Source organism: Acinonyx jubatus, chromosome D2 (genome assembly GCF_027475565.1).
Source record: "Acinonyx jubatus isolate Ajub_Pintada_27869175 chromosome D2, VMU_Ajub_asm_v1.0, whole genome shotgun sequence".
In the NCBI taxonomy this organism is placed as follows: Eukaryota; Metazoa; Chordata; class Mammalia; order Carnivora; family Felidae; genus Acinonyx; species Acinonyx jubatus.
The window spans coordinates 9312473-9339655 of NC_069393.1; positions in this window are offsets into that span (position 1 = coordinate 9312473).

A 27183-nucleotide genomic window follows, 5' to 3' on the forward strand; every position below is an offset into this window, starting at 1 on the left:
GCTGTAACAAGAGTCAGTCACCACCACTTGTGCCTGGCAGAGACTCACAGGCAGACAGAAGAGTGAGACAGCTTTACAGCTGGGGAAAAAATGGAAGGTTTCAGGTCTGCTCTGATTGGGGGCTGTTGGCATGTGGACACTGGGGTCAGGCTAGTTAGAAGTAAGGCATTCTAAGTGAATGGTTAGGGAAGCATATCTGGCTTTCTTTGGTTGGGCATAAGTTAGAGGTGGGAGCAAAAATTAGGGAAGTTGGCAGTTATTGATCACTTCCATTTTGGACTGATTGCTACAGAGGTTGTGGTTTGGCTCCCTGCTCTGGTTGCTGTGGATTGCGGATGAGAGCTCTATTTTTACATGTGGTCTGGCTGTTGTCCATTTGTATTCAGTCTCTCCGTTTCCATCCTGATAAATGTCTGACAAATATTGCCCCAATAGAATTTGAATTCATAATGGTTTTGGGCAGTGAAAGAAGAAATAGACAAGTCTTATTTCTAAGAAAATGCAAATCAATCTGCTAATCTCTCATTTTATTTTTTTAATTTTTTTAAATTCTTTTTTTAATGTTTATTTTTGAGAGAAAGAGAGAGAGAGAGAGAGAGAGAGAGAGAGAGAGAGAGAGATTGAAAGAATGAGCAGGGGAGGGGCAGAGACAGAGGGAGTCACAGAATCTGAAATAGGCTCCAGGCTCTGAGCTGTCAGCACAAGAGCCACATGCGGGGCTCGAACTCATGAACCATGAGATCATGACCTGGGCTGAAGTCGGACACTTAACCGACTGAGCCACCCAGGGGCCCCTGATCATCTCTCATTTTAGATACATTGTTTTACAATTGGTTTCTTCTATTTACTATTACTTTTTATGCTCTCTCCTATATTAACTAAATTGTTTTTCAAGCATATAATTTTAAGCCCATGAAAATATATATGTATGGCTAAAATAGCCCTGTTACGTTTTAAATCATGTATGTAAGTTGTGAAAATGTCTCAGAATATGTATCAACTTGTCATTTTACCATTATTACAAAAAATTTCTTAAGTGCTAAAATACATGCTATCTATTGATAGGGAATGTACTGTAGGTGCAGCTTTTAGGTTCACTTGAATAAGGCTTTCAGTCTCCTCAGGCATTCATATCAATGCAGATATTTGCGTCTACTACCTGTGGTCAAAAGGCCAATGTCAGCTTCAGGGTAATAAAAGCCACCACCACCATAACAACAATTATTATTACCATTTATCAAACTATTACTGCCTGCCAGGATTTCTGTATATATTCACATTTAAGTTTACTTAATCTTTACAACAGTTTAAATGTAAAATAGAATGCTAAATTCTACTGACTCATTTTTCGCTCAAGAAACATTTAATTGAGCCTCTCTGCGGCCCAAGGACACTGGCCAAAGTGGACAAGTCAGGGGTCAAATCCAACCCCGTCGGCATCCACTTTCCATGTTCTTATTCAAATATGTCCAGTCTTCTTTGTGAGCTGAGACTTATTCCAAGGAAATAAATCTCTTGAATTTTAAGCTCTAAATTATGGACAACAATGTCCTTGATAAGTTTTTCTATCACTAAAATTAAGTGCATAGAGCACATAAAACATAAAAAGATTCCAAAGAGTAAAATTTTACACACAGTCTTTAATATATTCTTCTAAAGAGATGTTTTGTAATTATTTTTTTCCATTTGGCAAACAGTAATCATGACATACTGATTAAAGATGTTAAGTGGCTGTCCATATGAGATATGATGATGAATAGAAGACAGGAGTCCATAGAGCAATAACAAATATATTCATCCGATGGTTAATTTTAGGTGTTAACTTGATGAGGCCATTAAGATGCCTAGACATTTGGTCAAACATCATTCTGGGGCTTTCTGTGAGGGTGTTTCTGGATGAGATTCACATGTATCAGGAGACAGAGTAAAGCAGATTGCCCTCTATAATGTGAGCGGGTGTCATTCAATCAAGTGAAGACCTGAACAGAACAAAAATGCTGAGTAAGCACGAACCTCTCTTGCCTGAATGCTTGAGCAAGAACACTGATCTCTTTCCTCCTTTGAATTTGAATTGAATACTGACTTTTCTTGAGTCTCCAGTCTATTGGTTTTCAAACAGGAACTTACACCATCAAAACTCAGGTATGTTGTCAGGCCTTTGGACTCAGGCCTTCCTGGGTCCCCAGTTTGCCATTTCCTTATAATACAATTAATGTCTTTCTACAGATGAAAGGAAAGACAGAAGACAGACAAATAAATAGATATGTAGATAGAAGATAGATAGATAGATAGATAGATAGATAGATAGATAGATAGATGATAGATACATAGACAGATAGACAAATATGTTTATATACATGTGCATATATTCTATGCATCCTATTGGTTTTATTTCTCTGAAGGACCCTGACTGAAGTAAACCATCTTAATTATCTGCCGGTGGCAGAGAAAAGAAAACCCACAATTTTTATAGACGGCAAATAAAAGTTACTTATTAGGAAAAAATATTTTTAAATAAACCATGCAGTTTGGAGGTATTTTCAATCCGCAGATCTATCATAAAGAAATAATTAGAAATAAACACAAAAATTTATTTACACAAAGACCTCTTGGGTAAAAATCAAAATACATAATTTAGATATTCAATGATAGAAAAATGGTAGAAAAATGGGATGCCTGGGTAGCTCATTCGGTTGAGCGTCTGACTTCGGCTCAGGTCATGATCTCACAGTTTGTGAGTTTGAGCCCCACGTCAGGCTCTGTGCTGACGGCTCAGAGCCTGGAGCCTGCCTTGGATTCTGTGTCTCCCTCTCTCTCTGCCCCTCCCCTGCTCATGCTCTGAAAAATCTCTCTCTCTCTAAAAAATAAATAAACGTTAAAAAAAATTTTTTTTAAGAAAAATGGTAGAAAAAAATTTAGAATAGCCAAGAAGCAAAATATTATACAATTATAATTATCATGTTTTAAAAATCAAATTATATCTTAATATTTGGATAACTGTTATGTTGTTTCTAGTTCTTTGTATTGTAGTAGGTTTTTTGGTTGATTGGTTGTTGGTTTGCTTTTTAATGGCCACAGTCTTTTGTAGCAACTTTTTCAAGAATTGTGCTCTATTTCACTTCCCTTTGAATATAGGGTTGGTCATGTGAAAAAATTTTGGAAATATATAGAAGCATATATGCAATATATTATAATTTATGCACATTTTAAACCATTTAAAATAATACTATGCCTTGTTCACAGATAAATTTATAGATAGTAAAATTATTAAATCACAGATAGGAAGGATAATCAACCAATTCATGATCATGCTTTCTTCTCATAATGAAGGGAGGTAACAAGATTGAGAAGAGGCATTGTAAAAGGATTTTCAACCATTTTATTTAATTACACCTATATAACTTTTAAATATAAAAAATAAATATAGCTAAATATTATTTTTAAGAGATGGATACAAATGTTTGTTATATCATTTATGTGTTTGAAATGTCTCCTTTATTTTTTTAATTATTTATGTATTTTTTGACACAGAGAGAGAGAGAGAGAGAGAGAGAGAGAGAGAGAGAGACAGAGCACAAGCGGGGAAGGGGCAGAGAGAGAGGGAGACACAGAATCCGAAGCAGGCTCCAGGCTCTGAGCTGACAGCACAGAGCCCGACAAGGGGCTCAAACCCACAAACTGTGAGATCATGACCTAAGCTGAAGTCAGACGCTTAACCAACTGAGCCACCCAGGCACCCCTGAAATATGTCTTCTTTAAATAAAAAAATACAATAAAGTTACCTGAAAGCCTAATAGAAATAGGAAAAAAAAACGTGTAAGATGAACACTTGCAAATGATAATATGAAAATTCAACTGTTTCTTAGGCACCATTTTAACCAGTGAGGATGTGTAATGGAAAAAATTACATTCAAAATAAATATAAAATACAAAGTTCGTAGGAATTTTTTTAATAGGAAATATGCATCACATATAACAATATAGAAATATGTGCCTGAACAGGTGGAAGGAAATTTTTCAGATGCTAATTCTTCAAAGAAATAATTTTGTATAATTTCAACTAAACCTCAAGAGGTTTAATTTGGACTCCCAGGGAGAGTGCAAATTCTGTGAAATCATAAATGGCCAAATAGCTAAGATATTTAATAAGAAGAGGTAAGAAGGACCTTAAAACAACAGGTTACTTATGCAAAAATATTAGTAAAACTTCAATGGATCGTGTTTCTGGAGAGATAGAATTCAGGGTTCTTATTTATAAGAATTTCTATTTATATTCTTATTTATTCTTATTTATCTGAATTGAGGACATAATTGCCTTTCCGTTGCAAAGAGCTGAGAATGAAGTCAATCAAAAATAGTGTAGAATCAATTGACTATACTTTTAGGGGGGAAAATCAGTTCTCTAGGATCTCCAGCAAACATCTGAACACAGAAGAGTTGGATTCTGAATCCTCTCCCTGTGTTGCTGCCACCATGGTGCCCGAAACAAATACAAAAGATGCGAGAAGGAAGTGGAGACAGACCTGCGGCCACCGCGCCTGCTGAAAGATTATCACTGGGCCACAGGATCCCTGGAGGAACCAGCACCAGCTCTCCAAACAAGGAGCTACCTTTTCATTTTTGCTTAAACATGAGCAATCAGTACACAACACTGGGCATGTGAAGAAAAGAGCAGCCAGAAACGATAACTTCGCACTCGAAAATGAGAACAAAAACTATGAAAGAAAACAGAATCCGTGAAAGGAATTAGAGAGGTCTTTGCAAATATCTAATTAGTATTCTCAGCCAGATTCATGAGAATGGCAGCGATAAGAACAAGAACAAGTTGCAAAGAGAGGCAATCAGATTGCAGGAAGAGCTCTTAGAAACGGAAAGCGTGAATGAAAAAATCCATAACCCCATAATAATTCAAGAACAAAATGCAAGCTCTAGAAACTCAATTTGTGAAGATCAACTGTATTAAAACGCTGGAAAAGTGAAAAGATCCAACACATACAAGGTAAAATACGTGCTTGGTAAATCTAGGCACGCCAACACACTTTAAACAAAAGGAAAAAATATGGAAATTAATAATCAAATTATGTATGACAAATTTCCATAGCTGATGAAAACACTTTGGGAAAACACACACACACACACACACACACACACACACACACACATATCCTACTAGAACTTTTGACTTCCTATGAGTGTCCAGATACACACATTGAACACATGCACAAAACACAGCACCAAGATAAACAAAAACAGCAAACAAACAAACAAAAAACCCAGGTTTACAAAGGAAAGAGAACCACAACGGCTTTGTGGTTCTTATCTGCAATACCACAGTCACTGTTAACTGAATTAGGAAAAACCATTGCAAACCTCTCAAACTAGAGTTCAACTGGGAAAGCAAAAGCAGGAGAAGCAGGTTAAGTTAGAGAATATTAAGCACATTCCCATTTTTTTTAACGTATACGTATGCAGTGTCAAACAAAAATGTGGAAAATTTGACGTGTTAGCTGTTTTAACGTGACGCTATCATGACACGTATGAACCTTCATGGAGTCTAAAAGGGTGTTCTGGAACCAATGCAAATGGGGGGGTATTGCATTTCCCCACCAACACCAAGCGGTGTTCTGACACCAACTGGGTGTCCTACAATTTCACTCAATTCTGACACTGTCTACCTGGAGGTACCATCAGATCCCACAGCTTAAGGGGCTCATTCCCACAAGACTGCATCCGACCCCCCTTCTCCAGATGTCAGGGGCAAGTTCCGACTGTCACCTATGCTCCTGACCAATCAGCTATAAATCTGAGATTCCCACCGTCTCCTCTTCAGTCTTGATTAATTCGCTAGAGCAGTGCACAGAATTCCGGAAAGCTGTTTACTTAGCGTCTACCAGTCTATTATAAAAGAATAGGATAAAGGATACAGATGAACATCCAGGTGGAAAGGATGCTTAGGGCACAGTATTGGGAAGGGGCGGGAAGCCTCCACATCCTCTCCGGGTGTGCCACTGTCTCCACACCTCTTGTGGTTCATGACGCGGAAGCTCTTCACACTCTGCACCTTTGGAATTTTTACGCAGGCTTCATCACATAGACATGATCAATCACCACCTCCATTTTAAGCACTTCTCCTTCCTTAAAAGAATGGAGTGAATCAAAACCACACTCAGATATCCCTCACGCCAGTCAGAGTGGCCAAAATGAACAAATCAGGAGACTACAGATGCTGGAGAGGATGTGGAGAAACGGGAACCCTCTTGCACTGTTGGCGGGAATGCAAACTGGTGCAGCCACTCTGGAAAGCAGTGTGGAGGTTCCTCAGAAAATTAAAAATAGACCTACCCTATGACCCAGCAATAGCACTGCTAGGAATTTACCCAAGGGATGCAGGAGTGCTGATGCATAGGGGCACTTGTACCCCAATGTGTATAGCAGCACTCTCAACCATAGCCAAATGATGGAAAGAGCCTAAATGTCCATCAGCTGATGAATGGGTAAAGAAATTGTGGTTTATATACACAATGGAGTACTACGTGGCAATGAGAAAGAATGAAATATGGCCCTTTGTAGCAACGTGGATGGAACTGGAGAGTGTGATGCTAAGTGAAATAAGCCATTCAGAGAAAGACAGATACCATATGGTTTCACTCTTATGTGGATCCTGAGAAACTTAACAGAAACCCATGGGGGAGGGGAAGGAAAAAAAAAGAGGTTAGAGTGGAAGAGAGCCAAAGCATAAGAGACTCTTAAAAACTGACAACAAACTGAGGGTTGATGGGGAGGGTGGGTGATGGGTATTGAGGAGGGCACCTTTTGGGATGAGCACTGGGTGTTGTATGGAAACCAATTTGACAATAAATTTCATATATTGAAAAAAAATACAAAATAAAATTGTTTATTAAAAAAAAGAATGGGGGGGGCAAGCACTGAAAATTCCAAGCTTCTAACTCATGGCATGGTCTTTCTGGTAACCAGCCTTCATCCAAGAATCCACCCAGAGTCACCTCATTGGAACGAAAGACACTGATGTCACCCAGGAAATTTCAAGGGTGTCAAGAGTCCTATGTCAGGAACTCAGATGGAAGTCCAAATACTAGAACAAAAAAGGTTACTAGTGCTCTTATCACTTAGGAATTTACAGGGGTTTTAGTTGCTCTGTGCCAGAAATAGGGACGGAGATATATAAGAAATAAGAAATATATATTTCTTATGATCTCTTTCCTTGTGGCACAACGGAGCCACCTTAAAGGGATCCTACACCGGCCACACAGTTATGAGCAGGAAGGACACCGCTGCTAATGATTGAGTCCTAAGGGGTAGCAGCACTTAACCAACTCACAGGAGAGGAGAAAGCATTGCAGGCAGAAGCCAAAACATGAGGCAAAAACAACACATTGTGTGGGAGGGAAGAAGCGGACTACAAGCTGAGCAGTTGTCAGAACGTTTTCAGAATGAGTCATTATGTAGACAGAAATGAGGCTGAAGAGTGTAGTTGGGCCCAAATCATAGAGGGCTTTCTAACCCTTTGCTAAATACTTTGAAGCATATTCTGCAGGGCATCGCTTTTCAGTCTTTTGAGGCGGATTAACCCCTTATTCCAACAATAGCTACCCAGAGATCCAGTTTATAAAACATGAAAAAAACTTAGCCCCTTATTAGTGTAATTACACAAGCTATAGTTGGTGACATCAACTTAAATAGTCAAGCATCAAGGGCAATGAGGCCACTTCAGTGAACCCCACCAATCACACCCTCAGCATATTTATTTCTAAACTGAATTTTGGTTGCATATTAGCCAAATAACTCTTAAGTCATAGAGAGAAATTTTTGCAAATAGTCATTCAACAACTTTTATTAAGCAGAAGTGGCAAAAGAAGCCTTATTCTGGGACCTTGATGGACAAAGGGAGAGCCTGTGTGCCAGCAAGCCTGAAGAAGGGGTTAATAAACTGACCAGGGATGGGTCCTTCAGGGGAGCCCCCAGGACTGGCTAAGGGTTTATAGTCCTTTCACCAAAAGCCTTAATACTTGCTTAAGATTTACTAAAGACAGAGATAGGGTTGGAGTTCTTTTAGGAAACAGTTTTCTTCTTTGTATCCAAAATTTGTCATTACCAAGTGCCGAGTGACTCAGTTGGTTGAGCATCTGAGTCTTGATTTCAGCTCAGGTCATGATCTCATGGTCGTGGGATCAAGCCCTGCACTGGGCTCCGAGCTGAGCACTAAGCATGGAGCCTGCTTTGGATTCTCTCTCTCCCTCTCTCTCTGCCCCTCCTCTGCTTGGATGCTCTCTCTCTCTCTCTCTCTCTCTCTCTCTCTCTCTCTCTCTCAAAATAAATAAATATTCAAAAACTTTCATTACCAAGTAAGAAATTCCCAAGTCTGGATATTGAAACAAGCAGGACAGATTACTGGAAGGTATGGGGGCTCAGAGCATTGGCAACGGGAGACACAGCTTAGAAAGTGCACGGGAACTGAGACAACCTTGAACTTCCCAAATCAAGGATGATGGCAACTCAAGCTTCAGCAGGGACAATCCAGTTAGGACGCATCTGTGTGCAGCAGGACACCATCTCCACTGCGGGGACACTGCAGTGGCTTCATGAGTGATTCCTACCCTACCTTGGTCATCAATGTCCTTTCAGCTGAGCTCAGATCCTGAGCCCATCCCTGACTCTCTGGGGACAGGGAGAAGAAGGAACTTTTCTCTGCAGCTTCTGGAGTCGTAGGTTGAGCAATGGTGGCTGCCAATGAGAACACGAGCTTATGCATCAAGTTTAGACTGTAGAAGTCAGTCCGTCACTGAGGAAAGAGATCACCAGGGTTCTCCCTTGCAACTCCGAAGGGAATGAGAGTATTACGCATTCTGTGAATAGCAGGGGCTCATTACCTGTTCTTTCCCCAACACCGCAGAGAATTCATAAACAACAGATTGGTAACCTAAGGTGGTTGGTCTTTGGTGACCTTTCCTGTGATTACAACAGGAAAATGCCTGAAATTGGCATAGAGTCAGAGAAACATCCACTTTTATAGGACATCATTATTCTGACAACAGACATTACTACCAACATGGACTGAACTTCAGGAACAGTCATTCGTTGAAATTTCTTTATTATAAGACTCTCAAATATTTTTAGGGAGGGCAAGTCAGTGGGTAAGTCAGAGTATATCAGATAGTTTAGATGTTCAGGAAAAAAAAAAAAAGCTTAATTTAAAACACTTCCTATGAGCCAGGCAATAGTCATAGCATTTTACATATTCAACTCATTTTATCCTCACATCACCCTATGTAGTAGGTACTAACATTATCCCGTTTTACTCACAAGGGAGTAGGAAACAGTGAAATTAAACAGGGTTGCCTGGGTGGCCCAGTTGGTTGAACATCCAATTCTTGATTCGAGCTCAGGTCATGATCCCAGGGTCATGGGACCCTGTCATGGGTCCGGCTCCACGCTGAGAGTGGAGCCTGCTTGGGATCCTCTCTCTCCCCTTCTGCCCCTCCCCTGCTCACTCTTGAGCACATGTGCATGCACTCCCTCTCTCTCTCCCTCAAATAAAATTAAAAAAAAAAATAAAGCTTGAAATTAAACAACAGAATTGTACAGTAAATAAAGAGAAGAGCCAGGTTCCAAATCCAGGCCATCTATCTCCAGAGCCCATTTTGCAGCTTATATGCTACATGTATCACAAGGGCCTGCAAACTAAAATTGATAACAACTATTTCTGCATGAAAAATGAAGACATTCTATACACTAAATATAATTTTTGGAATTATTTTTCAAGTTGTTCATCACTCCTAACTAGTTAACATTGGCACCCTGAAGTACACTGGCTAATAGTTCTCAAATTTTCTTTAAAATATATTTGATCTTTGCAGTGTTTTATGTGGGAAAACATTTCCTAATATTCTATTATTTTTACTTTCTCTTTGATGTTCTTTTTTAAAGTTTATTTACTTATTTTGAGAGGGGGGGGGGGAGAGAGAGAGAGAGAAAGTGAGAGCGTGAGAGTGGGGAGGGGCAGAGAGAGAGGGAGAGAGAGAGAATCCCAAGCAGGCTCCGCACAGTCAGCACAGAGCCCAATGTGGGGCTCGATCTCACAAACTGAGATCATGACCTGAGCAGAAATTGAGAGTCGGACACTCAGCTGACTGAGCCACAGAGGTGCCCCTTCAATGCTCTTTTGTAATTTTCCAAATTAAACATTTTCCTGAAACACATCTTAAAGATTTTTAAAATACAGAGGTACAAAATAAAACACATTACTAATAAAGACTAGTGGGTGACCGTTTACTTAGGTTAGAGCTCATGGTTACTGGGACAGTCAACTTCAAGGGACTCTTGGTAGGCATTTCACTTGATTGCTAGTGAGGTCTTCTATGGTTTGCAGTTTATCTTGAAATACTTCAACAGAGACAGTTTGATATATGCCAAAAAATATCCCATGAAACCTCACATTTAATCATGAATTGGTTGGGACTGTCTCCCATCACCTGACCAGTCCTTATTCTCCAATGTTCTGCCAATGTCCAGTAGTTCTTACCCTTTGGAGGATCAGGCAGCCTCCCCCATGTTCTCTAGGCCCCATATCCCAAGATCACCTGTGTGTTACATGAGTGAATTTTTGTATTCCATTTACTTCATTCTAGTGAGGCTGGGGTTCAAGTTGTTTTACTCCGTATCTTACAGGTGGTTAGTAAACAACTCCAGTCTTAGTTATCCTTTAGAAGTCTATTATTTACAAACTCGTAGTTCAAACAAATATAGCTACTCTAAGTGCTAATGCTTTCTCCATCAGCTACAGAGGACACTGTGTTACGTAGCATAATGGATCTTAACATTTTTCAAGGTATGCCCACTGACTAGAAATTTGTAAGAAATCCACCCAAGAATCCAATGAGCTCAACGTCCTACACCTTACAAAGCAAAGCTCTAAGCTTGCGATTCTGCAGCGCATCATCAGAAAAATATTTCCTTCCCTTGACCAGAAAACTGGCTGCTAAAACGCTGTCACATCTGGCTTGAGTGAATGAATGTTCTGTGTAAAGTGCAAGGACAGAGAGCTGGGACTTCAAATTTTCAGAAGTGATACTACAACTTTTTGTAATTTCTTGCTAATAGATGGTTTGTATGTGTGGCAGGAGTCGGTCTGAGATTGAACCATCATTTTAACGGCTCCTATCATGGCACAGCTGTAGGCTTGGAAACCTACAGACCTCAGCTATCTCTAAAAATTAGCCAGTGCCCATATCCATCAAAAAGAACTGATAATTCAGAATAACCACATCGGCTACATCAGTTTGCAACAGGACTGGGATTGGGGTATGCATTTAGTCTGTGCCAGCTGTAAAATATTTAGCAAATGTAGGTCAGCACCAGTAAAAATTACGGGGTTTTTTTGTTATGGATTTATTTTGTTTATTTTTGTTTGAGAGCACTAAATACTTCGAGGGAAGAACAAATTTACATTCTGCTGATGATGTTAAAGGTGCCTCATAGAAATCTGAGTTTACTGGCATTAAAAATACCTATTTTTGGGGGGAGGGTGGTCTGGGTGGTTCAGTCAGTTGAGTGTCCGACTCTTGATTTCAGCTCAGGTCATGATCCCAGGGTCATGGGATCGAACCCTACGTCAGGCTCCACACTGAGCATGGAGCCTGCTTAAGATTCTCTCTCTCTCTCTCTCTCTCTCTCTCTCTCTGTCTTTCCAAAATTAAAATATATGTATATGTAAACACCTATTCTTATTAGGGAGGTTTCCATGCCTCTTCTCCTCAGGCATTGTGAGCAATCAGCTGGTAGACTGCCCCTTAATCCCACACCAGTTTCAAAAGGCTAAAAATAAATTTCATTTAAACACACTTGATCTCTTGAAACAGTATAGAAGATTACAACTATTTCAAACTAAAATCATAATCGAGCGTTTGCTGAATCACTAGAGCACCTGCGTGCAATAACAGTTGGAAAACTGTAGGTGAAGGGAAACACCAAAGAAGCTTAAGGAAGAAAGTAATACTATCAGATTTACATTTGAAAGCCGTGTCTAGCATCTGTGGGAAGAGCAAACTTGACAGAAAAAAGATGGAAAATGCAAAGCCCTTTAAGAAAGAATTAGAAAGAGCAAATGGTGCTGGAAATGGAGAGAAAGTCGGGCTGAAAGCTGATTTAGAATTTAAGTCATTCTACACTCTTTTAGTCTCATTTGTAGTCTTTCCTTGAAACCAGTAGATTTGCTCATGTAGCCTGGCTGCATAGTATTGGTAAGAAACACAGACCTTGGATTAAATCCCATACCTGAAATTTTTGAGTCTAGGATGTTGAGCAAATTACTTAACCTCTTGAACCTCCATTTCCTCATCCATAAAATGGGAAGAATAATTTCTGCCTCACAGGTTTAATAGCAGAGAGAAAGTGAAAAAAATCCATGCTTACGTTAAAGTATTAGGACAAGGTCTACCTACACAAATGGCAAATGGTTATCGTCTTCTCTAGAAAAGAGCAGTTTAAGAGTAGACAATCAAAGTGAAAATGGTATGTTAGTTAGAAATACAAAATAAGGGTGTAGGAATTAAGCAGTATCTCCACATGGAAGCCAGGCTATTTAAGACAGAGGAAATGAAATGAAAATAAAAGTGTTACTTCTGTTTTGGTTTGCTTCATTCAATCTGATTTTTTTTCCCCAAGTAGAACTGTATGGATAGCAGAGACCTCACCTGCAAAAATAAAATGCAGTGATGGAAGGAGAGAAGATGACGATGCATTCGATGTGCCGATATACAACCCCTTCCACATCTGAGAAAAGATGATTCCCTTGCTGGCAAGTCAGCTGGGGCTTGTTACACAGAAGAGCAAAGGTGAGGAGATTGGATGAGACAAACAAAAACTTGCCCTTTGACCAAAGGACAGAGATGAGCAGTCAAGTGTAAGTTGCCTCAGTCACGAGCTCTGCACCTCCCTGGGTGCCCAGGTAAATCCCTTCCCCCGAGAAGCCAGGCAAAGCTTTTCACTGCTCTTCCCAGTGAGGGCTGAGCATGAATTATCAGCACGTCAAAGCAGACTCCCCTGCATCTTATTCAGGTGGCCTGTGGACATTTAATTCCCACTTGCTCTTAGGACGCTGGATTTTGAGCACAGATATGTAAATTAAATAAATAAGTCTGTGCATGAAATCGAATGTTTCCACTATTCTAGAAGTATCCACTTGGTGCCTCAGACTGGTTCTCCCAAAATAGATGGAACCACCACGGATATCCTACAAACCCTTCTTGTGTTTGCAATTTCAAGCAGCCGGTTACCACTAGGGAACGTGTGCTAATTTTTTGAAACCATTTTATTACCTTAATTTTTGTCATAAAATAACCTTTTGCCACAGAAGGTAATGATGAATTGTGCTGACCTTTGAATATCACTAAAAAAACAGACAATCTGGGTTTTTGGGGGTTTTTTTTCATGACACAGGTCATGAATTTTCACCACGTTTTAAAGTCATCTGAGTCCTGAACGCCTGTAAAAATGGTTTACTGATAAATTCAACATAATTCACTGTGAAAGAATGGGACTGGACTTTAGCATTACCTCTAAAAGTTATTCTCAATTGTTTTTATATTGAATACAATTTTTAGAGCAATTATAATTTAATATAAAAACCAACACAACCAACTGCCTCTGTTTCTAATCGCACACACAGATGCAATCATAGCATGCCTTCCCTGTGCCAGGAACTCCACTGGATGCATTTTTTTCCCTTTATGTAAAAAATGAAGTGATTAACCAAACGTTTGAGGAGATAAAATCCAGCTCCATCGCTGCTCAACCCCCAAATACAGTTCAACCATGGGTATTCTGCCTTGGGCAAAATAAAAGCAAATGCTAAATATATGTCATACGGCATGAGGTATCATCAATTTTTATGTAGGTTAATTACGTGAAAATCCAGAGTGACCATAAATTCATCCACCATTATTCTGAAGTTGGGGATCTATAAAATGACACACCTGTATTTTCACAACTGATTCGAAGCCAATGTTGGGTGTGGGTTGGAAGAGAGAAATGTGATTTACTTTCCAGTGCTTTTGTAAATTAAAAAGAAATCCATAGTTAATAGTCATGCTTTGTTTCCTATCACCAGTATTTTTTATCTTAAAAAAATTAAAACTAAATAGTTTTTCTTGGCTACATTTTTAAAAAGATATTTAATAAACAGTGATCTTTACTTCTTCTTTGTGATGAACACCATTTTTAAGAAAAATAAAATGTGAAGTTGAACACAGAATTGATTCGTGAAATTTTATTTGAAAATGGAAACTTCTGGAGATTCTCCTAATCCTAACTGATCTCAAGTCCTAATTGTATGCCTTTATATACGTACTTTGATTGATGAATCAATCCAAGTTGCCATATAACATAAAACATATTGGCTACCTCAATCTGACGTTGAAACCTTTGTGCCGGGTCCCGAGCTTGGGTATTTCTTTAGTTGGACCACAATAGCTGTAAATGTCTAATAAAGGACTTTTCTTCACTCCAATACAAAGAAGTCCACCCATAAATGGCCAGTTTCTCACGAAGATTACAGATTTTAAACTCCCAAGGTAAATGGCTATTCTAAATATAATGCTAGTTTTATTCTTTCATAACTTCATTCAACAAACACTTACTGAGAGCCTAAAAACTGTGACAAGCACTATTCCAGGTGCAGTGGATACAGCAGTGACCATCAGAGACAAAATCCCTGCCCTTACGGAGGTTACCTTTTAGTTGGATTTGGGGGACACAGTCCACAAAGAAATACGTAGGTAAACTATATGTTATGACTCAAGGACATAAGTGCTACAGGGAGGAATAAAGCAGAGAAGGGGACCAGGGACATAGGCAGAGGGGTGGTAACTTTAAACAGTGTGTCCTGAGAAATCTGCACTTAGAAGACACATTTGAGCAAAGACCTGAAGGGTGTAGGTTGAGCAAAGACCACAAACTATCTGAGGGATCATTCAGAGCAACAGCAAATGTCTGGTGTCTGGTCGTGTGCTTTGTGTTGGAAGAAGAGCAAGGAGACAGGGTGGCCAGAGGGGAGTGAGCCAAGAGAAAAGGGGTAGGAAGTAGGTGAGAAAGTGAGTGAGAGGCAGACAGAAAGAGAAAAAGAGAGAGAGAGAGAGAGAGAGAGAGAGAGAGAGAGAGAGAGAGAGAGGAGAAGGCAGTGGGGAAAGACTGGAGGAAGAACTGTTTAGGGAAAGAAGATTATGAGGTCAGTTTGGAGCATCTTAAGACCAAGGCACCAGTCAGCCATCCAAGAGCAATGGTGAGTGGACTGCTGGAGTCTGGGGGAGACTCTGGAGGGAGGGTTGTGATTAGCATCAGGGGAGATCTGAGCCATTCTGGGGAGAGAAACTCTTCCTTCTTCAGAGAAGAATGAACGTTCACTGGAAGCAGAGAGAGCATGGTATTGGAAAGCTTAAAGTCACCTCTGGAAAAAGAAAGTAACGTTTAAATATCCAGATAGAAGGGTATCCTAATCCTAACATGGAAAAGGTCCCTAATCCTAATGTGGGAAAAGGAAGTAAATTTGTTAAAGGTAGAGCCTCTATCCTTCTCATTGTTTGATCTTAAAAAACAACCACAAAACGTCTGATTCTTCAGTGAGACATGGGTGACATTTGATCGATAGCTGACTTAATCTGGGGACACTGGAAAGGACAGTAAGCACTTCATACCCAACCTGCTCCTGTAGGGACATGCAGACTGGTAGCTGGAATGACCGCGTACAGAGCACTCATCAGTGACCACGTACAGGCCACCATGAGGGGAGAGCTACGGAAGTAACCAACTCTCTAGATTTAAGGGCAGAAAGTCTGGATTTCCTGATACCCTCATAAGTTAGCAGTAACATGCTTAAGAGATGAAAAAGGAGGACAACTTTAATTGTTATTATAATAAATAAGATAATTAAACTTCCACTTGATGGTTTCCCTTTGTTTTAAAAAGCACCAAGCAGAAAGCAGACTTCCACAAGTCAAAATAAAATTCTGAAGCCCATTAGTGTAGTAAATTCCACTATGTACCATCAGCAAAATAATTTTTCTTCTCCGTGACTGACCCAAAATTTAGCCTTGTTCAGAGTAACTGAAAATATAATCTTTTGCAATGAAGTCTGGATTTGTGCATTTTTTAATGAAAATAAAGCCTCCTCCTTTTGGTCATGATCTGTTATTTTGATCATCGCTAGATGAAATTGGGAGAGAATGAAAAGATCCATGAAATGAAACCCCATGATGAGACTCACTACGTATTAAGAGTAGTTCTTAACCTGCTGGGAATCAGACTCTGTTGAAAATCTGATAAAATCCCTGGACATCTGAGAAAAGAAAAACAGAAAAAAGTGCTCAGCATATAGAAAGAAATACATTTCCATGAGGCTCACGGTTAACCTGGAAAACATCTGAATCAAAGGCCCTAAAGACATCCAGCTAGTGGTGAGCAAATGAAACTAAAAATGGGGCCACGCCTCTTAACTGCTTTGCTCCACACTGCCTTTCCCTTCCCCGAGGGGGCAAAGGGAGCCAGTGTCAGAGTTTATGATCCTGCCATGAAATATGGAGACCTTGCTCAATCTGGTCTTCTCAACCCTGTTTTAAGACAAAGAAATTATTCTCTGCACATCTTCTATAAGGAGAAGCTGTTTCATAATGATGCTTAATGTAAAGCAGCTGTCGCTCTCACAAAGGCAGCTTGACGGTGATGCTTTGAGTCGTGAGTCATACGTGCATACGGAATTAGCCAAATGATCATTTGTGGACTTGTCACGTCCTGCCCCTATAGCATGAACGTCTGTTGCGACAGTGCAAAGTTTTCGTGAAAATGCCAGTGGGAGGGGAGTTTCCTTAATTATGGGCTGGGAACTGCAGACTCACCCTCACGAAGGTAAGGTAGTGGACAGAGTGCCTCATAAAGCAATGGGGGAGCTCTAGAGATTCTTTTCAATGTTCACCGAATGCAACCAACTCTTCTCTGTCTAGGAAGCGTGATTTCACACCACAGGCACCCATTTCAGTCTGGATGGACCTTCCTAGGATCTTGCAGACCAGCTCGGCCTTGGGAGTTGGGCTGGTTGTGGCTAAGGACAGAGAGATATAGAGCTAGATCGGAGAGTTACCTCCTTGGATGGTACACGGATGAGAATTCAATGTGCTTTGCGAATCTGAATGACTCCTACCACTTTGGGCCTAAATGAGACATCTTAGAGAAAGCTCAGGCAACCCTTCCTTCAAAGAAGTGATGGATGGGAAGTGGTCCGCACCCTCAGGAAGAGGGCGGGGCATCCCAAGTCTTTAAATATTTACATGTCTGTGTCTTCAGAAATCACATTCTTCAAGGCTTACAGAAGAAAATGTTCATAATGGAAGCCCAAAAGTTGTCTGAGAGAGTGCATTATGCTCATTCTGAAGACTGTTTTAAAATAGCAGAAAAGTGATCTTTCTCACATTTTTAAAATGTGGTTCTTGATAAACATCTTTCTTCTCAGGGAGACATGGCCATTAAAGCGTAAATATTGAGACGCTGAGGAGTAAGTTATTCTCAAACTGTACAAGTTATGTTCAAAGCCTGGAGATGGGCAGATTTTTGTTTTTGACATCAGTGTTGAAGGCATTTTTAAAGCCACACTTTAAATTTAACGTACGGCTTACACTGTTGCGATGAAAACCACACGCTAATGAGAACGTAGCAAATGCTGTGTAATGCAAACAATGGCACCATTGAACTTGTGTGGCTTTAATCAGCTCTGGAAAGCTAACACATACAGCCTGTGTATAACGGTTAAGACTCTGAACTTCAAACGCTTGCATTATGCTCTCCAGTTTGTGCTATTCTAAGCTGTTCAGTTTATCATTTCTATGATATTCTAAGTCAAGTGAGGACAGCTTGATTTTGCTGATAGCTGATGAAGCTGTACGATGCTGCAAAATTAGATAGAAAGGAAGTATCTATTTAAGAAGGAAAATAAACATCCAGGAAGTTCTTCTATGAGGGGGGTTGGGGGGGAAGGGATGTGAAAATTATTTCTTGCCCTGTTACCAGACTTTTCCAAGAACTCAGATTTAGCTTTTGTTTGCAGCATTGAGTTTGACATTCTGGAAGCTCTTTACTTAAATAATTGAAATTTGAATAGTGCTTTCTGGTTATGAAACCACTTCGTGGGTACTATCTGCCTGAGCACTCCAAAGTAACTCACGAGAGAGATACTGTCATTACCGACTTTAATGATCAGGGCACTTAGGCTGCCCGAAGTGAAATTTTTCCCCAAACTTTCACAAAGGGAAGTGACAAAACTGTGAAGGAACCCCCCCCCCCCGCAAATATTCTGTCCCGTTACCAATGTGATGCTTCCTTTCACGTAGGAATTTCCGGGACTGCAAGCAAGAAGGAGGCAGTCATCTTGATTTGCCTGAACTATGGTAACATCTCCTGACTTGTATCTGCCCTAAGTCTCTTCACACTCAGCCTTATCCCTCCTGCACCCTGGTGACAGTAATTGGTGCCCCCAAGTACCTCGAGTACCTGCTGGGGAAGCTCCATACGTTTCAGCCCAAGGAATGAAGGTGCTTAAAAACCAGCCATACTGATTGACTGATAATAATAATAGTGATTACAGTAAGTATATACATACGATTTTATTTGCTCTGTGGCAAGCACTATGCCAGGAATTTTACAATGTATTATCTCAGTTAATTCTAACCCAAAACTCAGGAGGCAGGTACTAATATTGATCTGCCGGGAGAGGAAACAGGAAAATACGAGAGATGAAGCCACTTCTTCAAGATGCCTTACTTTCTCTCTCACTGGGCTCCTAGTTTCCTGCCTTTGCTTTTCATTAAAAAGGTGAGAAATAGGATTCAGGGGTGGATCTCATCTGGATGAGAAGTCAGTGTCGTTTCGGGAGTGACGCATCAAGGAATCTGAAGTGTTTCCTACATTTTGCTTACAATCTAAGAGAAAGCTTAGAGCGTCAGATTAGGCAGAAAAATGCTATCCTCAGAATCCAAGAATGAGGCACAATGGTTACAAGATGATCACATCCTGATAAACTGAGACAGCCCTCAAATTAGTTTACATAATGATATCCAACTAACTGCCAATTATACTAAATGCTTTTGAAATATACATGTAAAAGTAAAAAAATGTAAAAACTGACATGTAAAAATTTTTTAAAAATGAGGGTGGGAATGGAGTAGACACAAAAGAAAGAAAAGAAAAAAATGAAAATATAAATTATTTTACATAACTGAATCCACCTATCTGCCAGTTATAAGAAACACCTCTGAAATATATGGAATGTTTAAAAATAAATAAGGGAAAGGAAAACAATTATCACATAAATAGAGGGGGAAGAGAAACAGAAATACAAATATCAGACTGCACTGATGTAGGCAAAAGAAGAGATTTGCAATGTCAGCCATAGTGCCCTTTTGGCCTCGGTGACGGAACATGTTTGTGAGGAGAGGTCTACTATCTCTCCACGGCCTTCAAAGCCTTGGTGCAAAGGAGGAAGTGAGGGAGGGGCCTTGAAAGGATGGCTCTCTGTACAGCAAAGCAATTTAACTACCTTTTGCACGATGTAGGACTAGGGAGTCTCAGAGCTGGTTTTGGAGGTCTGAGATAGAACAACATTTCTCTGAATTAGAAAATGAGGGGAATTTGTTTTCCCATTAATTGTTATTTCTGTCTCCTAAAAAGGGGGGGAAAGAGAAGAGGAATATTTAAAACTGAACTTTGAGTTATTTCTGTCTGGGCTATGGAAATGCCCTTGCTCATCTCCGAGCTCTCAGTAAAACCCAACATAGACCCTTGGGGACATGCTTCTGGGTGTGGGGAGCTCCACGTGTGTGGCTGTGCGTGTGTTTGCACTGGTATTTCAGGTGACCACTGGGCCAATCCTGAAGTATCCAAACACCTTCCAAACTTCTCATGATTTTCTCCTTTTCCTCTTGGGAAAATCATAATCATAATACATTGTGACTGTTAACTATTGATCTCAGCTATGCCATATGAACATCTCTGTGCATCTTTCTCAGAAATAAAACTTTTGGGGTGCCTAGATGGCTCAGTTGGTTAAGTGTTGGACTCTTGACTTCGACTCAGGTCACGATTTCGTGGTTCGTGAGTTTGAGACCCACGTCGGGCTCTGTGCTGACAGCTCAGAGCCTGGAGCCTGCTTCGGATTCTGTGTCTCCCTCTTTCTCTGTCCCTACCCTGCTCATGCTCGGTCTCTCCCTGTCTCTCAAAAATGAATAAACGTTTAAAAAAATGTTTTAAGATGTGGTTAGCTTCACCATGGCCAGTAATTTCTACCTGGAGAAATTATACAGGGACTTAATGCTCTCCCACTTTGGGTTGGATACCCAGTTTTATGGGTAAACATAGCCCCTTTGCTTATATCCATACCTCTCAAAACTGGATCTTTTAAATCTAAATCATTAGTACTCTTTAAAAAAATTCATTTTTAGTGTTTATTTATCTTAGAGAAAGAGAGAGTGAGAGTGCACACAAGCGGGAGAGGGGCAAAGAGAGAGGAAGACACAGAATCCAAAGCAGGCTCCAAGTTCTGAGCTGTCAGTACAGAGCCCAACATGGGGCTTGAACCCACGAGCTGTGAGATCATGACCTGAGCCAAAATCAGAGGCTTAACCGACCAAGCCAGCTAGGTGTCCCTACATCATTAATACTCTTAAGAAACAGGAAAACACTACACAATCATAAGAGGTAAAGGCGGTTCTAAATTACAGATGCGTAGACACATAAACATAGAGGATGTTTCCAGTAGCATTCTACAATATTGGCAAGAATAAATATGGAAACACAAAAATCCACAAGTCTAGATATTAAAGGATTTTTCTCCTTCCCATTGGTCATAAAATTTATAATTGATTTGCAATCAAATTGACAAATAGGCAATCAAATAAATTGGAGTAACAAAGCAGATTCTCCATCATCTTGTGCTCAAGAGATAAAATATCTCAATAAACCATTAATCCTTTTATGGAGATCAGCAAGCCATCAGACCATAAAGCAAATTACCAATCGTGCTGACACCAGTGGATCATAATTTATCTCCCTTAAACAAGCCAAAAGCACAACACAGCAAAACAAAAAATTACTGAAGAGGAGAAATTAATTTTTCTACTGCCACTTTGGATTCATCATACTGAGACTTACCCTGGGCATGAGGTTCCCCACGTCTCCAGAGAGGAAGTTTATCCAGTTCTGTCAGGTGAATCCACTGAATGTCTCAGGGGAAGACATCTAAAATTATATAAAGTTACAATATTGAAGTATTGAAATAGTAATATGGAAAATAGGCAAACGATTCAATACAACATGAAGTAGCCTTAAGTCCATAGAGGACATAGAATCATTTATCTTAACAGAGGAATTACAGATGGAAAAAAATAAGGATTATTCCATAAAAGACTGAGAGATTTATTTATTTGGAGAGAAAATAAAATTAAATCATACTTTTATGCTATCTAGTATAAGCAAGTTCAAGTATATCAAAAGACGAAATGAGAAAAATCAATCATTTTAATAGCTCCCAGAGAAAAAAAATAAGATGACTATTTTTATGCTGTTCGTGGCAAGACTTTAATAACCTATTTGTTTTGTTTTGTTTTGTTTTGTTTTGTTTTGTTTTGTTTTTTAACTCATGAGGCAGATTTGATTCTGTGATGCTCCCGGTCCATGGTACACTCTCATCCTGGATCCCTCCTAGGCTCTCCCCTTGCCACGTTTTTTAATGTGCTAACATTCATCTCATGTCGCACTCCCTTCCTGCTTCCCTTCTAGAGAATTATTGTGATGTTTTTAAATGTTGCTATTTTCCATTTATATGTGTTCATGTGTGCATACATGATAGATATCCTAGTCTAGCTCCTTGTCCCCCCCTCCCATGCACACACATTGGATATTATGTTTTTAAAACTCCACAGGTTGCCATGTGTACAAATACAACGTCGCTTCAAACTGCTACATGATTCTCCATGGTAGATGGGCATGGAGTGATTTTGCTCTTGGTTTGTTACAGGAGGATAATTGTTATTCCCCATTGGTGACAGCCACTGAGGATTTGGTTTTATGGTCTGATTACTTGATGATCACTGTAAATGGATGGATGGTTTATAGATATCTGTTATCTCTTGAATGAGAGACGACAGAGAATCTGTTTTGTTATTGATTAGTTTGATTGCCTATTCATCTATTTAAACCCAATAAACCCTTTACCTGCTACTGACTGCACTCCAGTTCTAACAAACTCCCTGCAGCACATCACTCTTAAATGAACAATTTCGTGGATGCTCCTCTGTGGGCCTGGGTGAGCGTTTCTTTTGAATGTATACCCAGGAGTGCATGGTTGTAGGAGAGGCTTAGTTTTAATTTGAATCGATGATGTCAGCTTACACTCCAGAACAGTTATACTTCTCCAAACGGATTCAATCGCTTTAAAGTGACATAGGTAAAATAGCTATTTTTAGCTAGGTGAAGATAGAGGGGTACATGTTGTTGGGTTTCAGTTCATCCGAGTGGGTAAAAGGAATAGGTTGAGGTCATTCATCACCATAACAATGCTCCATTACAAGCCATCCTAAAAGTCAGTGGCTGACAAGTGCAAACATTCATTTTTCTTACCCACAGGTTTGTCTGGGGCTGTTCTGCTTCAGCCTACAGATCACCTGGATTTGCTTCTAGACTTTGAGTTGGGTTCGATTTGTTCTAGGAATCTCTTCCCTTTCCCTGGAGCCATGGCTACTTGAGGCAAGCGGTCACTGGATGACAGAGGACAAGCGCCTGAGCAGGAAGACAGCAAGGGACACTGAGGCCTCAGCATGGAACAGACAAATCACTACTCTGCCCATATTCTGTTGGACAAAGCAAATGCCACGGCCAGTACAAGATCAATGGGTGAGGGATAGTTTGCTCACTTAACGGAAAACCTTAAAGTGACAGATTGAGATCCAAACAATCCAATGTTTAATGCCACAGCAGACATTTAAGGCAAGGTGAAGGATGTCAGAAAACTTCTTGGTGTTTCGGTAACATTTCCAGCAAACACTACTGAAATAACCAGTAGAGGAAGGTATGGAAATTAGTAGGGGCTGAAAAGGTCAGAGGAACAGGTTGGCAAGGAAATCAGAGCAAAAGATGGATGGCCACAAGTGTTTCCCCCAAGATGAAGATTCTAGTTCCTTAGAAAGAGAAAGACATGCATTTTGAGCAGTGTACAGAGACAATTAAGTCATCGAAAGGATATCAATTTCTCCAATTAAAAAATATAATGGGTTGGAGACTTGAGAAAAATTAAAGCTGGCAGAAGTAAATACCCTTTATTTCAAAGTCTCTCCCTTAGAGCAGAACGACTTAATAAACTCCTTTCTGGCCAAGCATCCCACATTCCTTTGGAAGAACTGGCCTAGCGAATGGCCAATCGTGATACAGTTTGAACAGCACTATGCAAATTATTCCAGCTTTTCTCCTTTACCGCTGGATCACGTTCCTATTAATTGAATTATGCCAAACTAAATATAAAATAGTTGAAATGAATGACTATGCCTTAATTAAAAAGAAAGAAAAAAGGGCTCACCTCCACACTGTTCTTCATTTGGAAAAGGCAATTAGTCCCATTTTAGAACATTTCTAATTTAACCAGAATTTCAATGATACTAACTTTTCAATTGTAAGAGCATGGGCCTAGTAAGATTCATTTATTTTTAAACCTCAGATTCATTCATCTACATGCATAAATGAAAGTTACTCATTTATAATGCTAGTTCCCATTCCTGTCTGTTCACATTTTCTACATGCAAATAGATCTGCTCTTCAAGGTAAGCATATTTAATTAGTGCATGAGCCACCTCTACTGTGCTATCCAAAACTAAACAAATTGCATTCCAATGTTATCTTCAAAAATAAATTCTTGATTCAAAAAGTTTATCTTATTTTTTTTATTTTATTTATTTATTTATTTATTTATTTATTTATTTGAGAGAGGGAGAGAGAGAGAGAGAGAGAGAGAGACAGAGAGAGAGAGAGCGCGAGCGCACTAGTGGGGGAGCGGGGCAGAGGGAGAGACATATCTTGATGAAGCGGGCTCCACACACTGTGCAGAGCCCAACACAGGGCTCCATCTAACAACTGTGAGATCATGAACCTGAGCCAAAATCAGACGTTCAACCACTGAGCCACCCAGACACACTTCTCCCCTTCAATCCTAAATAAAAACCATTCTCAGTATGGTTGACCTCAGTTATCAACTTCTTATCAGGGCTCAGGGATTCAAAACATTTTCTGGATACACATGCATCCCTAATCGTAGAGGTGTGCTTATCAGGACACTCCCCTGCTTTGTTTACACTGCAATCCCTTCTCTTTAGCAACGCAAACTAGGTATCTGCTCTTTAGATTTCATTTCTGAAGTGGGGCTAATGTCTCTTCTGAAGTCTTAGTAATTCATGCTAGAAACTCAGGAAAGACTGAATGCAGCTTTCCTTGTGTGGGCTTTCTCTGCCTTCAACAGTATCAGTTACAACTGTTGTGGATTGCTGAGGAAATTCTCCCAAGGAGTAACTAATATTCCCAAAGGAATGCTTTGAAGCCTAATTGTATTGCTAGGATTTTATGATCACAACAATGTTCCCTCCAAAATTAGCAACTGCAATAATTATTTGCATTTTTTCTCGTTATTTCCTTCCAAATAGCTCAGTCACATCCACCTGGCAGAACTTGGTTCCTAAGATCCTGAGCCCCACAGAGACGGGTGTGCACAGGGAGAACAAGAAAGTCAGACTTTTCATCTGCCACAAGGCAGATGAAATTAATCTTACCTCCGAAGCCCATGAAATCAAGCAGCTAGTCATCAAAGTGGCAGTCAAATTGATAATGTAGTCTTTAATGGATTTTCTCTCTTTCCCTGTTTCACACCCCTGTCCCTAATGCTTTCTTTAGGAACAGTGTTCCAGAACCAACCACAGGCACATACATTTTTTTTCTATCAAGTTCTGCTTTTGGGAGAAAAACCAAAAAGAAGGAGAAGGAGAAGGAGAAGGAGGAGGAGGAGGAGGAGGAGGAGGAGGAGGAGGAGGAGGAGTCTATACCTTCATGTCTCATTATGTCAGTTGATTTGTCTGGTTAACTTTCTTTTTTTTTTTTTTTTTTTTTTGGTAATGTTTATTCATTTTTGAGAGAGACAGAGAGATAGAACATGAGCAGGAAATGGGCAGGGAGAGAGGGAGACACAGAATCCCAAGCAGGTTCCAGGTTCTGAGCTGGCAGCACAGAACACGATGCAGAGCTTGAACTCAGGAATTGTGAGATCATGGCCTGAGCCAAAGTCGGACGCTTAACCAACTGAACCACCCAGATGCCCCTGTCTGGTTAAATTTCTTTCCGGACACCCATCCTTCTTAGGGACCTTATAACTTATCCCAAAACAGCTAGACTGAGGGAAAGCATAGATCAATGGATAATTAGTGTAATATGCTAATAAATACCAAGACATAGCATACTTTTAATATGTTGGGCATACTTTTCAGAATTTTTCTTAAGATATTTCAAAATTTATGCATTTATAATGCATTTTTACAAAAATGGGGTTTTACTATCACATATATACACACACATACATGCAGATAAATACACATGTGTCTTATTTTAAAAAATTTTTTCATGTTTATTTTTGAGAGAGAAAGAGTGCAAGTGAGGGAGGGACAGAGAGAGAGGGAGACCCAGAATCTGAAGCAGGCTCCAGGCTCTGAGCTGGCAGCACAGAGTCTGACTCAGAGCTCGAACTCATGGATTGCAAGATCATGACCTGAACCAAAGTCAGATGCTTAACCAATGGAGCCAGCAGGCACCCCGATGTGTCTTATTGACAAATAAACATTACTTTATTTTCAGTTTTGAACTCTTACAAAACACTGTCATCAGAAGTTTAACTTTCTATATGCATCCTTGTTCCATTAAACAAATTCTTTTCTCTTTTTTTTTTAATTTTGAGAGAGAGACAGAGACAGAGACAGAGAGCACGCACAAGCTGGCTCCACACTCAGCACAAAGCCTGAGCACAGGGCTCCATCCCACAATCCTGGGATCATGACCTGAGCCAAAATCAAGAGCTTGTCCAGCTCAGTCAACCAACTGAGCCATCCAGGTGCCCCAACAAATTATTTTCATAATATAAAATTCTGTGTGAACAGCATTCAGTTTTACAGAGAATCTGTACCAATTGAAATGTTTGCCACAAACGGTTTATGAGATACCTGTTTTATCACACCCTCACAGGCCATTAATGACGTTATTCATTTTCTTAGGTATTCTGACAAAGATTACACACACACACACACACACACACACAATTATAGACAACTGAGATGTACATTAATATGATTTAACTTCTATTTGATTATTATTGAAATGTCACAAGTGTCTCTGGGCACTTGTGTGTGTGTGTGTGTGTGTGTGTGTGTGTGTGTGTGTGTAATTACTGGTTCATATCCTTCATCTACTCTTTCATAATGAGCTCTTGAAACACTCATTCATTTCAATGGCAAGGAATATTTATTGAGAACCTACTATATGCTAGATTTTTTGTTGTACCTAGATACTCCATTGTTACCATACAGTCGTATTATCGTTCACTTATATTTCCTTCAGCAGTTCTTTTATTTTTGTTTTTCTCTTCCAAATATTTTTTAAAGTTTATTTACTTATTTTGAGAGAGAGCGAGCGAGCGAGCACCAGCGGGGGAGGGGCAGAGAGAGAGAGAAGAGAGATAACCCTAAGCAGGCTCCATGGTGACAGCACAGAGCCAGACACAGGGCTCAAACTCATGAACCCTGAGTTCATGACCTGAGCTGAAGTCAAGAGGTGGAGGCTTAACCGACTGAGCCACCCAGGTGCCGCCTCTTTCAAAATTTTTTTAAAAACCTCGAATGTATTTGGCTTACAGTATGAGAAGAATATCTTTTTATTGGTTTCAGGTGAATTTACAAACAATTTTGCCTCAAAAGGTTAAGTAGATTCCCCTACTTAAACAGAGAAGTTTCTTGAAGCAAATATTGATGTCTTGTCACATTGGTTTAAATCTCCACAGTAATCAAATACCCCTCACACATTACCAAATCTTTCCTTCTCTGGCCCAACAAA